The sequence below is a fragment of the Hemitrygon akajei genome, chromosome 12 (genome assembly GCF_048418815.1).
Source record: "Hemitrygon akajei chromosome 12, sHemAka1.3, whole genome shotgun sequence".
NCBI lineage: Eukaryota > Metazoa > Chordata > Chondrichthyes > Myliobatiformes > Dasyatidae > Hemitrygon > Hemitrygon akajei.
Genome location: NC_133135.1, coordinates 89,040,915 through 89,053,088, shown reverse-complemented (window position 1 = coordinate 89,053,088; position 12,174 = coordinate 89,040,915). Strand labels below are relative to the sequence as shown.

Below are 12,174 nucleotides of genomic sequence, written 5' to 3'. Positions count from 1 at the left end.
AAATGCTGGTGGAACACTGCAGGTCAGGCAGCATCGATAGGGAGAAGCGCTGTTGACGTTTTGGGCTGAGACCCTTCGTCAGGACTTGATGCTGCCTGGCCTGCTGTGTTCCACCTGCATTTTGTGTGTGTTGTTTGAATTTCCAGCATCTGCAGATTTCCTCGTGTTTGCTCAGAAAAATAGCAGTTTTGTTCATTGTCAAGTAAATACTAGTTTTGTAATTATGTTGGAACAACTTGTCTTGAGGATGTGATTAGTCCTCTAGTGCAAGTCTACATCACCACACTCAAGATATTGTCTGGTAGATGCCCGAGTTGGAATTATACTGGAAAAACTAACTGGAGGTGTGACTAGTACTTTACCACAAATCTTGAGTACTATACTTGGGATGTTGTTTTGTTCCTTTACTTTGTTGCATCAGTACTTTTTGCCATTTCTTGATATCATGTACGGTGAATGGACACAGCTGAAGGTTGGCTTCTGTGATTTTGTGGATCTCTAGAGGAAGCTAAGGTGGATCATCCTCTCTGTCCCTCTGGCTAAATATGATTGTGATTCCTTAAACCTGCAAGAGTGCACGTGTGGGGGTTCTGCCATCATTAAGGTCCTTAGATTGTCCTTTCATTAACTGTTGAATTGTCCATCACGATTTATACTAAGATGTGATTGGAGTTTTGATCTAATTCATTGGACATAAGTCCCTGTCCATTTCATGCTGTTTTTGTTGTTCACCACTTGTGTCATCCTGTGGTGCTTCAGGTGACCACTGTGTTTAATTTGTCTGTGATTCAATTCCTTTACTGCACTCCTCACTGTTGATCGCCTCCCCATAATCGATCATCTTATTTTGAATGTAATGGTAGAATGAAGCACATGTGGTTTCATGATATGTAGTTACACCTTGTGGTTGTGTACTGATCTGTCTATTTATCATGAACTGCAGGTCTATTCTAAGTAAAGAAAATTTATTTAGTTAGTTATATGGCATCCTCAGGCAAAATCAGAGATGGAGGAATCTGCACTCCTCGTGGTGCTCAGACATAGCAGTTCTGAATAACTCTTGCTTACTCAGTTTGGAATATACTAACGGTGAAATGTCACCCATACTACTTGACAAGAGCATTCACTTTAGCTATCCTGATGGTAGTCTTCATCCCACCTCAAATGGACATGGAGCCTGTATTCAGTGATCTATACTCTGCGGTCAGGAGCTTTGAAAAAGGGATACCCAGAGGCCCTTTTCATCATTGCCGGTGACTTTAACCAGGACAACTTCAAGAGCATGTCTCCTCAACGATCAGAAGATCAAACACCCTTGACCATTGGTATATCCCATCAAAGATGCCTACTAAGCCATCCTTCATCCACATTTTGGTAAAACAGGCCCACTAGGCTGTGCTCCTACTTCCTGCATACAAATAGAATCTAGTACAGAAAGTCATACAATGCTGGTCTGGGGAAACAGATGAGATTCTATGCAACTGTTTGAGTCAGTAGACTGGTCCATGTTCAAAGACTCAGCTACCAGCCAAGATGAGTATGACAACACCATCAGGGACTTTATCAGCAACTGTGTTGAGGATTTGTACCAAAGAGGACAATCTGGGTGTTCCCAAACCAGAAACCATGGATGAACTGGGAGATCAATTCTTATCAAGTTTAGGTCTGCAGCATTCAAATCAGGTGATTCTGAGCTTTATAAGAAATCAAGATATATCCTCTCTAAAGCTATCAAAGATGTTCAGAGACAGTACCAGTCTAAAATTGAGTCCCAGTCCAGCCGTCAATTGTGACAGGGCTTGCATACTATAATGGGCTACCAAACAAAGATGCATAGCATCGCTGACAGCAGCACATTCCTTCTTAATGAGCTTCACAATTCTCTGTATGTTTTGAGCAGAAGGGAAATGAGTATGAAACGAGACTATCTCCCGTGCACCTGAATCTACAGTCACTGTCATGGATGTAAAATCAGTCTCTGGAGAGTGATCCTATGGAAAGCATCAGGCCGAATGGTGTCCCTGCTGTGTCTCTTTACCCTGTACTGATCAGCTGGCAGAGGTATTTTGGGCATTTTTAACCTCTCCCTACTACAAGTTGAGGTTCCTGCTGTTTTTAAGAAGAGCACTATCATCCCCGCACCCAAGAAAACCAAGGTAATGTGTCCTAATGACTAACACCCAGTGACTCTGGCATCCACCATCATGAAGTACTTTGAGAAGCTGGTCATGGTATGTTTCAACTCTTAACTTTGCAGACAACCTTGACCCAATGCAATTTGCCTGCCACAGAAGAAACGGGTCTACACCAGACAGGAGCTCCCTGACTACAATCATCTCTGGAGCATTTGGATAATAAGCTGCCTACATCAGATTAGTGTTTATTGATTACAGTTCCACCTTCATTACTATTAATCAAAGCAAATTCATCACTGAGCTCTAGATCTTGGGAGTTAATTTCATCCTCTGCAACTAGATCTTTGACTTCGTGATCAACAGACTGTAAATCAGAAAGGATAGGAAGGAACACCTCTATCGCGATTATTCTAAACAGTGGTGCTCCACAAAGTTGTGTCATTAATCTCTTCTCTACACCTGTACACTCATGACTGGTGAGATTATGTTCTTAACTCCTACAAGTTTGCAGATGGTACCACTGTTGTGGGCTGTATCTCAAGTAACATTGATTTGGAGTACTGGAAGTGATAGTGAGCCAAGTGACATGGTGTCATAACAATAACCTTTCCCTCAATGTCAAGAAAACAAAGAGAGCTTATCATTGACATCAGAAAGGGAGCAGTGCACATGCTCTTGTCTACATCAATGGTGTTGAAGTTCAAGTTCTTGAGTGTGTAGATCACCAATAGATGGACTTGGTCCAACCACTTTGATGCCACAGCCAAGAAAGCACATGAACATCTCTACTTCCTCAGGAGGCTATTCAGCATTTTATTGTTGACCCTTCCCAATTTTTATTGATGAATCGTAGAAAGCATTCTATGAGGATGCTTAGTGGCTTGGTATAGCAACTGCAAGAAACTGCAGAGAGCTGTGGACTGATTCTGATTCTGACACATACTATACTTCCTGCTGCCTTAGTAAAGCAGCCAGCATAATTAAAGACCTTGCCGTCCCTGGACATTCACTCTTTCCCCCCCACCCTACTCACTTTGGGCAGAAGATACAAAAGCCTGAAAGCATGTACCACCAGGCTCAAGGACAGTTTCTATCCCGCTGTTATCAGATTCTTGAACGGACCTTGTTAGATAAAAGGAATTCACAATTTACCGCGATATGATCTTGCACTTTATTGTTTCCCTTCATTGCACTTTCTCTTTAGCTTTTACGCTTTTTTGTTTTACCTGGTTCTAGCTCATTGCACTGTGTAATGATTTAAATCTGTATGAACAGTTACAAGACCAGCTTTTGACTGTGTCTTGGCGCATCTCACAATAGTAAACCAATGCAATGTTAAACCAATACCAATGCATTTAACATACCGTAGATTCCAGATTATAAGCTGCTACTTTTTTCCCACGCTTTGAACAGCTATGAACACTACGGCCTTTACTACGGTGCGGCTAATGCAAGGTTTTTTTTCATGCCGCCAAAAACATTTTGCCTCGTAACAGTAGACCAATAAAATTGATGAGTAGTTCACAGAGGTCCAATGAAATTGTACGATAAATCAAGCGCACTTTCACAATTAAATTATTGTAAATCAGTCATTTGTACTCACCCTCATCAACATGGAAAACACTCGAAGAAAAGCATTGTGCTGCCTTTATGGCAGTTATTTAGTTTATAATATTTTCGCTTAGTAATTCATTTTCTAGTTAAAGTTAGAAGAGTTTTAAGTATATTTGTTTTCTGTACTACATCCCGGGATGCTATGACATCACATCCGGTTTCGCCGCGTCTTGTGGGGAAAATACCGGTTTGCGATAAACGGAAAGGAGGGGGCGAGCGCATTAGACCCGCTGCAAACATATGATGCAGCTTTTAAGTTAAAGGCGATCAATAACTTTTCCTGGTAGGCTGCAGTATATATTTTTTTTACCAGTCGTTAGGAGATATTGGAATGTTGTTCATGCACTGTTCAGTAAAAAAGTATACGCAACGTAATTTGTGTGTTACCGATACGTATGTATATTTAAAAGTAGCCGTGTTACAGGCACGGTTCGAAAAAAAGCATTTGCAATATGTATTTGTTTATGTTACCATACGGATTTAATTAAAAGTTAAAAAATCCTCACGTGTAATATCTTTCTGTGTAAATATCTCATATTACAACGTGGGACACCTGCGGCTTAAAATCCGGTGCAGCTTGTACAAGTACAAAATTGATTTTCTTTCTAAAATTAGAGCCTGCGGTTTTTAATCAGGTGCGCTCTGTAGTCCGGAATCTACGGTAATTATTGTGCCATGCAACACAATGCGTGGAGAATATTTTTGGTGCACATGGAATTTAGTCTGCCCATGTATCTTACAGGCTCACTATTACCAAAAATTTTTATGGATGATTGCATTGGCATATTGTGGGCTGCAGGTTTATCCCTCATATGGAAAAGTAGAAACTGTGGATGCTGGAAATCTGAAATAAGAACACAAAATACTGAGAACAGCAGGTTAGACAGAATCTTGGAGAGAGAAATAGGGTTAACATTTCAGGTCCTTGACTTCTCATCAGAATAGTTGTTCAACGTGAAGGAACAATAATGATTCATGAACTGAAGAAGGATGGTAGGTGTAATCAAGAGAAGGTTTCCTTGTCTAAGTTTACTTGGTGCCATGAAACTCAGAGTTCTGAGATCTCCCTTCTGCTACTGCCGTCTCTCGCAGATTTGTCCTGTTAGTAGAATGATCTGCCAGGGATTGTAATTGACGACTCTGGCACATCAAGACCATAAGATATAGGAGCACAATTAAGCTATTCAGCCAATCAGATCTACTCCACCATTTAATAATGGCTTTTTTTTTAAACCACATTCTCCTATCTTCTTCTCATAATCCTTAACCTCCCTTACCAATTAAGAGCCATCAGTCTCTACCTTGAATGCTCCCAATGACTTGACCTCCACAGCCATCTGTAGCAATCAATTCCTCAGGTTCACTTCCCACTGGCTGAAGAAAGTCCACTGTATCTTAGTTTTACTGAGAGGTCTGCTTATTCAGAATCTGTGCATCTTCTGCACATCCACTCTTCACTGAGATAAACTACTTCGACTCAACTTTGAAACTATTTTTCCAATTTAGATAACATTCCCACAGATATTTGTGAGAAGGACATTGGATGGTTGACTGACCTGGTAGTGATGTTGCATTGTCTGAAATCAGTGAGTGGGTTATGCTTGGTGGTCCATGTAGTTCATTCTTTTCCTGTTTTCATGTTGCAGTTGGGTAAAATAGAGAAGTTTTCTAGTCTATTTAAGTAGATAGTTAATGGATGACTTCGTTCTTGTATTGGCCAGGCTGCAGGGAAGGCAAAGTTTCTTCCCTAAAGGGGTATTAGTGAAGTAAGTTGTTTTTTGTTTTACAATCCATCTTTGTTATCATTATAACAAATGATTTTTTGTTTTAAAGTTCCAAGTTATTAACTGAAATTAACTTGCACAACTTGCATGTTGGTTTATTGATTTGTCTGTAGTCTTCTGGTAACTTAACAGCCACTGCCCACTACTGCACCTCTTATCATGGTGATTTACGTTGGTCTTCAAGTGGAGGTTTGTGTCCATTAATCTTCACTCATGGTGTAAGAAGTTTCTTGATGATTTTAAAAAAAAATCTTAATTGGAATTGTTGTAGACTTTACATAGATAGGTCAGATGTATGGCAGGTGGAGCTCAATAACCTGAAAATATGCAGTTTGGGAGGGCTTGCATGGAATGGATATATGATGCATAGGATGATCTTTGAGTATAGCTAAGCTCTAGATAGATAGATAGATAGATACTTTATTCATCCCCATGGGGAAATTCAACTTTTTTCCAATGTCCCATACACTTGTAGCAAAACTAATTACATACAATACTTAACTCAGTAAAAAATATGATATGCATCTAAATCACTATCTCAAAAAAGCATTAATAATAGCTTTTAAAAAGTTCTTAAGTCCTGGCGGTAGAATTGTAAAGCCTAATGGCGTTGGGGAGTATTGACCTCTTCATCCTGTCTGAGGAGCATTGCATCGATAGTAACCTGTCGCTGAAACTGCTTCTCTGTCTCTGGATGGTGCTATGTAGAGGATGTTCAGAGTTATCCATAATTGACCGTAGCCTACTCAGCGCCCTTCGCTCAGCTACCGATGTTAAACTCTCCAGTACTTTGCCCACGACAGAGCCCGCCTTCCTTACCAGCTTATTAAGACGTGAGGCGTCCCTCTTCTTAATGCTTCCTCCCCAACACGCCACCACAAAGAAGAGGGCGCTCTCCACAACTGACCTATAGAACATCTTCAGCATCTCACTACAGATGTCCTTTTACAAAATTCCTTGTTGTTGGCAAAAGAAGTGTATGATGATCAAATTTCATGGGCTACTCAGGTTCAAATTCAAATTTATTAAATGAAAGACATCTTTCTGGAACTTTATACATGATTGATTCAATGTCAGATCAAGTACCATGGACACTTTGTTATGCTATTGTACTTTGCATTTACCTGTATTACACTTTTCAGTAGCTTTTACATTTTATTCCAGCTCAGTGTACCGTGCAACGATTTGATTTGTATAAACAAGTACAGGTAGTCCCCGAGTTATGAATGTCGGACTCGTACTTACGAACTGAGGAAGGAGAATGCTGTCCGCCATTTTAAGTCAGATCCCAACGCCGTCCGCCATTTTAAGTCGTTGCTGTTGACGCTGTGTTGAGTGTTTAACTTTGTATTTGGCTTAAAATCTTCTTAGTAAGACTCACCCTGACCCCCCCCCCCCGTTCCGGTTGGCTGGTGGTGCAATGAGATCAGCGCCGGGCTGGAGAACGGTTTCTGAGTTCGATCCAGTGACAGACCGCTCCCGTGCCGGGTTGACGTCGAACCCGCAACTTGAACTCGTAAAAAAAAACACTGCCGCCTCCAGTTTAAATTCCCATGCGGAAAATTGTGGATGATCAAATACCCAAACCCAGCACAGCCCCCACTTGTCCCATTCAGCCTGTCTCAGTGCAGTGGTTGTTAGGACCCAGCAGACCTCGGGAGCCGGTGGAGCTTGGGACCCGCCGCTTGCAGTATTTCTGTTCCATTGACGGGAAGCGATCGTGGTTGAAAATAAAGTGGAAATAATAAAGCATTTGGAAAGAGATGAAACGCTATCGGTCATTAGAAAAGCATTAGGCTACAGTCGGTCAATGATCGGAACAATTTTAAAGGATAACAGATAAAGTGAGAATAATGGAGCATGTGCAAAGCCCTGCCCCGATGAAAGCTACAATTATTACTAAGCAACACAGTGGTTTAATTATTGGAATACATACGTTTCTTAAGTGTTTTATATGCATAGAAAGGTAAAATATATACTATATACTAAGACAAACGTTTGACTAACTGACGCTAAATAATACCGGATGTACTTGTTCCGACTTACGTACAAATCCGCCTTAAATATGGACTCAGGAATGGAACTCGTATGTAACCCGGGGACTGCTTGTATACAAGACAATCTTTTCACTGTATCTTGGTACATGTGACAATAATAAACCAAACAAGCAATTCTGGTAGCTACATTTTAACTAGCATGGACCTGATGGACTGAATGGCCTTCCTTGCCATAATGATTGTGTGAAATGAATTCAAGCCTTGGAATGATAGCAGAAATTGTTGCCCTGGATATTATTAAAGATCATTATGGGAAAGACATTGTTAAGATAGAAAGAGTGCAACAAAGATTTAGAAGAATCTTGCTGAGACTTGAGGGGCTGAATTATAGGGAAAGGCTGGGCAGGTTTGAACTTTATTCCTTGGTATATAGGAGAATGAGGATTCTTATAGAAAAGTAGAAATCATGGGAAGGGGGCATTGATGGTGTGAATGCACACAGTCTCTTTTCCTGGGAAAAAGAATCAAAAACTTGAGAGAGAAGGTTAAAGGTGAGAGGGGAAAGATTTAAAGGGGACCTGAGGGACAACATTTGCAGACAGAGGATGGTACCTATATGGAAAGAGTTGTCAGGGAAGTGGTTGAGACAGATACAATAATAATAATAGCCAAAAGACATTTGGTGAGGTGCATGGGCAGGAAAAGTTTAAAGAGATCTGTGCTATACATTACCAAATGGGATCAGTTTAGATGGGAATCCTGGTGGGCATGGGCAAATTGGGCTGAAGGGCTTGCTCTGTTAATCTGTGACTATCAAGGACTTTGGCTCTGATAAAGGATTGAAAAAGTTAGAAACTTTTCCCTCAGGAGTGTGGAAGTTCAAGAGATGACCTAGAGACTTCCAAGATGATGAGTTTGGATGGAATAGCAACACACACAAAATGCTGGTAGAACGCAGCAGGCCAGGCAGCATCTATAGGAAGAAGTACAGTCAATGTTTCGGGTTGAGGTGTTCCAGCAGCATTTTGTGTGTGTTGCTTGAATTTCCAGCATCTGCAGATCTCCTCGTGTTTGAATGGAATAGAATGCCTTACTGTCTTGAATTTCCAGCATCTGCAGATCTCCTCGTGTTTGAATGGAATAGAATGCCTTACTGTCTTGAATTTCCAGCATCTGCAGATCTCCTCGTGTTTGAATGGAATAGAATGCCTTACTGTCTTGCTTGCTTTGCACTTTCTCTGCAACTGTTAACAGTTCACCATTTATCTCCTCCTTCACCTCCATTCGAGGTCCCAAGCAGTTCTTCCAGGTGAGGCAGCTAGGGTGAATTTGCTAGGGTTGTCTAGTACTCCTAATGTGGCCTCCTCTACATTTATGGGCTGCTTTGTCGAGTACCTCTGCTCCATCTGCCACAAGTAGAACTTCCCAGTGGCCAAACATTTGAATTCCATTTCCCCTTCCTGTTCTGACATGTTGGTTCGCGGCCTACTCTTTTGCCACGTTGAGGCCACCTTAGTGGAGGAACAACACCTTATATTCCGTCTGGGTAGTCTCCAACCTGATAGCACGAATATCAATTTCAACCATCTAGTAAAGAAAGATTTCCTTCCTCCTCCCCTCTTCTTCCCTGTCCTCTCCTGTACTTCCCTTTCTCCTGTGGTCCAATGTCCTCTCCTGCCAGATTCCTTCCTTGCCAGCCCTTGACCTTTCCTACTCATTTAGCTTCACCTATCAGCCTGCTAGCCTCTTACTCTTACCCCCACCTTTTAAATCTGGCATCTTCCCCCTTCCTTTCCAGTCCTGGAGAAGAGTCTCGACCTAAAACGTCAATTGTTTATTCATTTCCATAGATGCTGCCTGACCTGCTGAGTTCACCCAGCATTTTGTGTGTGTTGCTTTAGATTTCAAGCATCTTGTTTATGAACCATTAACAGTTCATTCTCCATTCTGTTACTGTTTTTCCCAAGTACTGCCTCAGTGACCCGCTGTGATAAATGGCTGGCATGCAGAACAAAAGTTTTCATACTTTCTCAGTATATGTGAATAATAAACCGATTTACCATTTTAGGTGAAGGAAAGCTATTCTCTGGTGCAACATACAGCAACAAGGGTCATAAATTAATAATCAGTAGAGAGGATCATTTGGGGGTGACAGACTAAAGGGAGAATATGCATCGACCACTCTTTCAAAGGGGCACCAAAACCAAGTTCCTTTGCTATATCTTGGCCAATTGCTCTGTGCAATAAAATTGAAGACAAGCTTGAAAATTAGAAAGAGCAACTGCACATGCTGAATGGTTCATGTTGGTAAACATTTGACATTGCAGCATGTCCAGGGTAAAATTATGGGCGGTTTGAAAGTTATTTGAGAAACTGCATTCATTCAACACATGGTCCTGTAACCTGAGACTGAGCTGGATGCGAGTTCAGACAAAGTTAGCATTCTCAGCTCTATGGAATGGTGAGACCAAACATGAAAGAGTTTTACACTGTAATTGACCTGGGAGTGCTTGATGTTTCCTGGGTGAAAATAGAAGCTTTATTTGTTCAGCAATAATATTCTTCACCATAGGCATGGTATGATGGGTAGCATGCTGTTTTAGCAGGATAGAGTAGTTCAAAACTGGAGAGCGTGGGCTTAAAATGAGATTTAAAAGAGACTTGCGGAGCATCTTTTTCAAACTAGTTGCCAGAGAAGTGGTAGAGTTGGTTACAATTATGAATTTTAAAAAACTTGGACGGGCACATAAATAGAAAAGCTTTAGAGGGAAATGGGATTAGCTTGGTGGGGCAAATTGGTTAGCATGGACAAGTTCTAAGCACCTTTATTGTCAGAAGTATGTACACAGATAACAAGCCAGATCTTCACAGGCTGCTCCTCTCCAAAGTGCCAATTGTGCAACCCCCAGCTCCGACTTTGGCCTTGATGTCCAGGCCAGGTCTTCATGCACTGCCGCTGGAACCCCCATCTTCCCTTCCCTGACCACCACTCCGCAATCCCGTCTCTCTTATGTCCCACCGCCAGCTCTTGGGCCATCAGAGATTCCATCTTCCTCTAACCCCACCAACCTCCCTTCCCCTCAGACACACTAATCCTCTTCCCCCCTCCGATCCCAGCTCTCATCCATGCCAAGTTTTTACCATTCCGTCAGACCTTCCCCTCTCTGAGGCAGAACGTTCTGTCCTCAGCAAGATCCTCACTTTTGTTCTACTGCGCCTACGCACTGAGTTCTGTGCCCGCCATGATTCTGAGCTCTTCTTCGGCTGCCTCTGTTTCTAAGTCTATTTCTTTGGCAAGGACTACTCCCTGCACTGATGACCCCTTCTCCTGTCTTCAACCCTCTTCCTCTTCTTGGACACCCTGCTCTGGACCTTTTCATTGCTGATGGGACATTAACCGTCTAAAATTTAACACTCCTCTCTCCTATTCCGACCTCACTCCTTACGAATGCTCGGCTCTCCACTCCCTCTGCACTAGTCCTAACCTTATCATCAAACCTGCAGATAAGGGAGGTGCTGTAGTAGTCTGGCGAACTGACCTCTACCTTGCCGATGCCCAACACCAACTCTCAGATACCTCCTTTTACTTACCCCTCGAACAGGACCTCACTAAAGAACACCAGGTTACTGTCTCCCAAACTATCACCAACCTTATTGACTCTGAGGATCTCACATCCACTGCTATTAACCTTACAGTTTCAGCACCCCACACCTCCTGTTTCCACGTCCTAACCAAAATCCACAAACCCACTTGTCCAGGTAGAACTATTGTTTCAGCTTGTTCCTGCCCCACTGTATGTGTCTGCATACCTCAGCTCTGTTTTATCCACCCGGTTCAGTTCCTTCCTACCTCCATCTGTGACACACCATACGCTATTGATCTTTTCAAGGATTTCAGGTTCCCTAGCCCCCATCATCTTATTTTTACTATGGATGTCCAGTCTCTATATACCTCCATCCCCCACCAGGAAGGCCTTAAAGCTCTTCATTTCTTTCTGGGCACCAGACCCAACCAGTTGCCCTTCACCACCACTTTCCTCCACCTAGTGGAACTTGTCCTCACTCTAAATAATTTCTCCTTTGGGTCCTCCCACTTCCTTCAAACAAAAGGGGTAGCAATGGGCACTCACATGGTCCCAGATATGCCTGCCTGTGTTGGCTACTTGGAACAGTCTATGTTCCAAGCCTACACTGGTGACCACTCCGCACTTTTCTTTATCACTAACTTTTATTGCAACACCAACAAATTACATTCAATACAACTAGTTGCCGATTACATTTTGACTGTTTAACCCAGCCACCCCCAACACTCGTCCCCACCCCCCTGCCACCCCTCTCTCTCCCCCACCCCTCTCCCCTCCACCAACCAACTGAATAGTAGTGCATACACAGCCAGAGCATTCCTATTTTAACAGAAGATATTGAAGTTAGATATCAAATTTGTCCACATTGAGATTGTGTTTGGTCGTGCATCATTTACTCTTGCTGATGATAATTCCGGGTAAGAAATGTCCAAAAAGCTCCGAAGCCAGTGAGTACTTGAAATATCACGAGGAGGTTTCCAACGCTGGACTACAATCTTCTTAGCTGCAGTCAGGCCTGCCAGCCAGACTTTGTGTGTTTTTTCCATAAGGGAAAGCGGGG

At 42.3% G+C, this 12,174-nt stretch overlaps 1 protein-coding gene across 6 annotated transcripts in view; it reads left to right on the top strand.

The window, feature by feature from the left end:
- The window catches only part of rasal2 (RAS protein activator like 2), a 421,164-nt gene that overhangs the window by 138,070 nt on the left and 270,920 nt on the right, over positions 1 to 12,174 (top strand). The window lies entirely within an intron of this gene.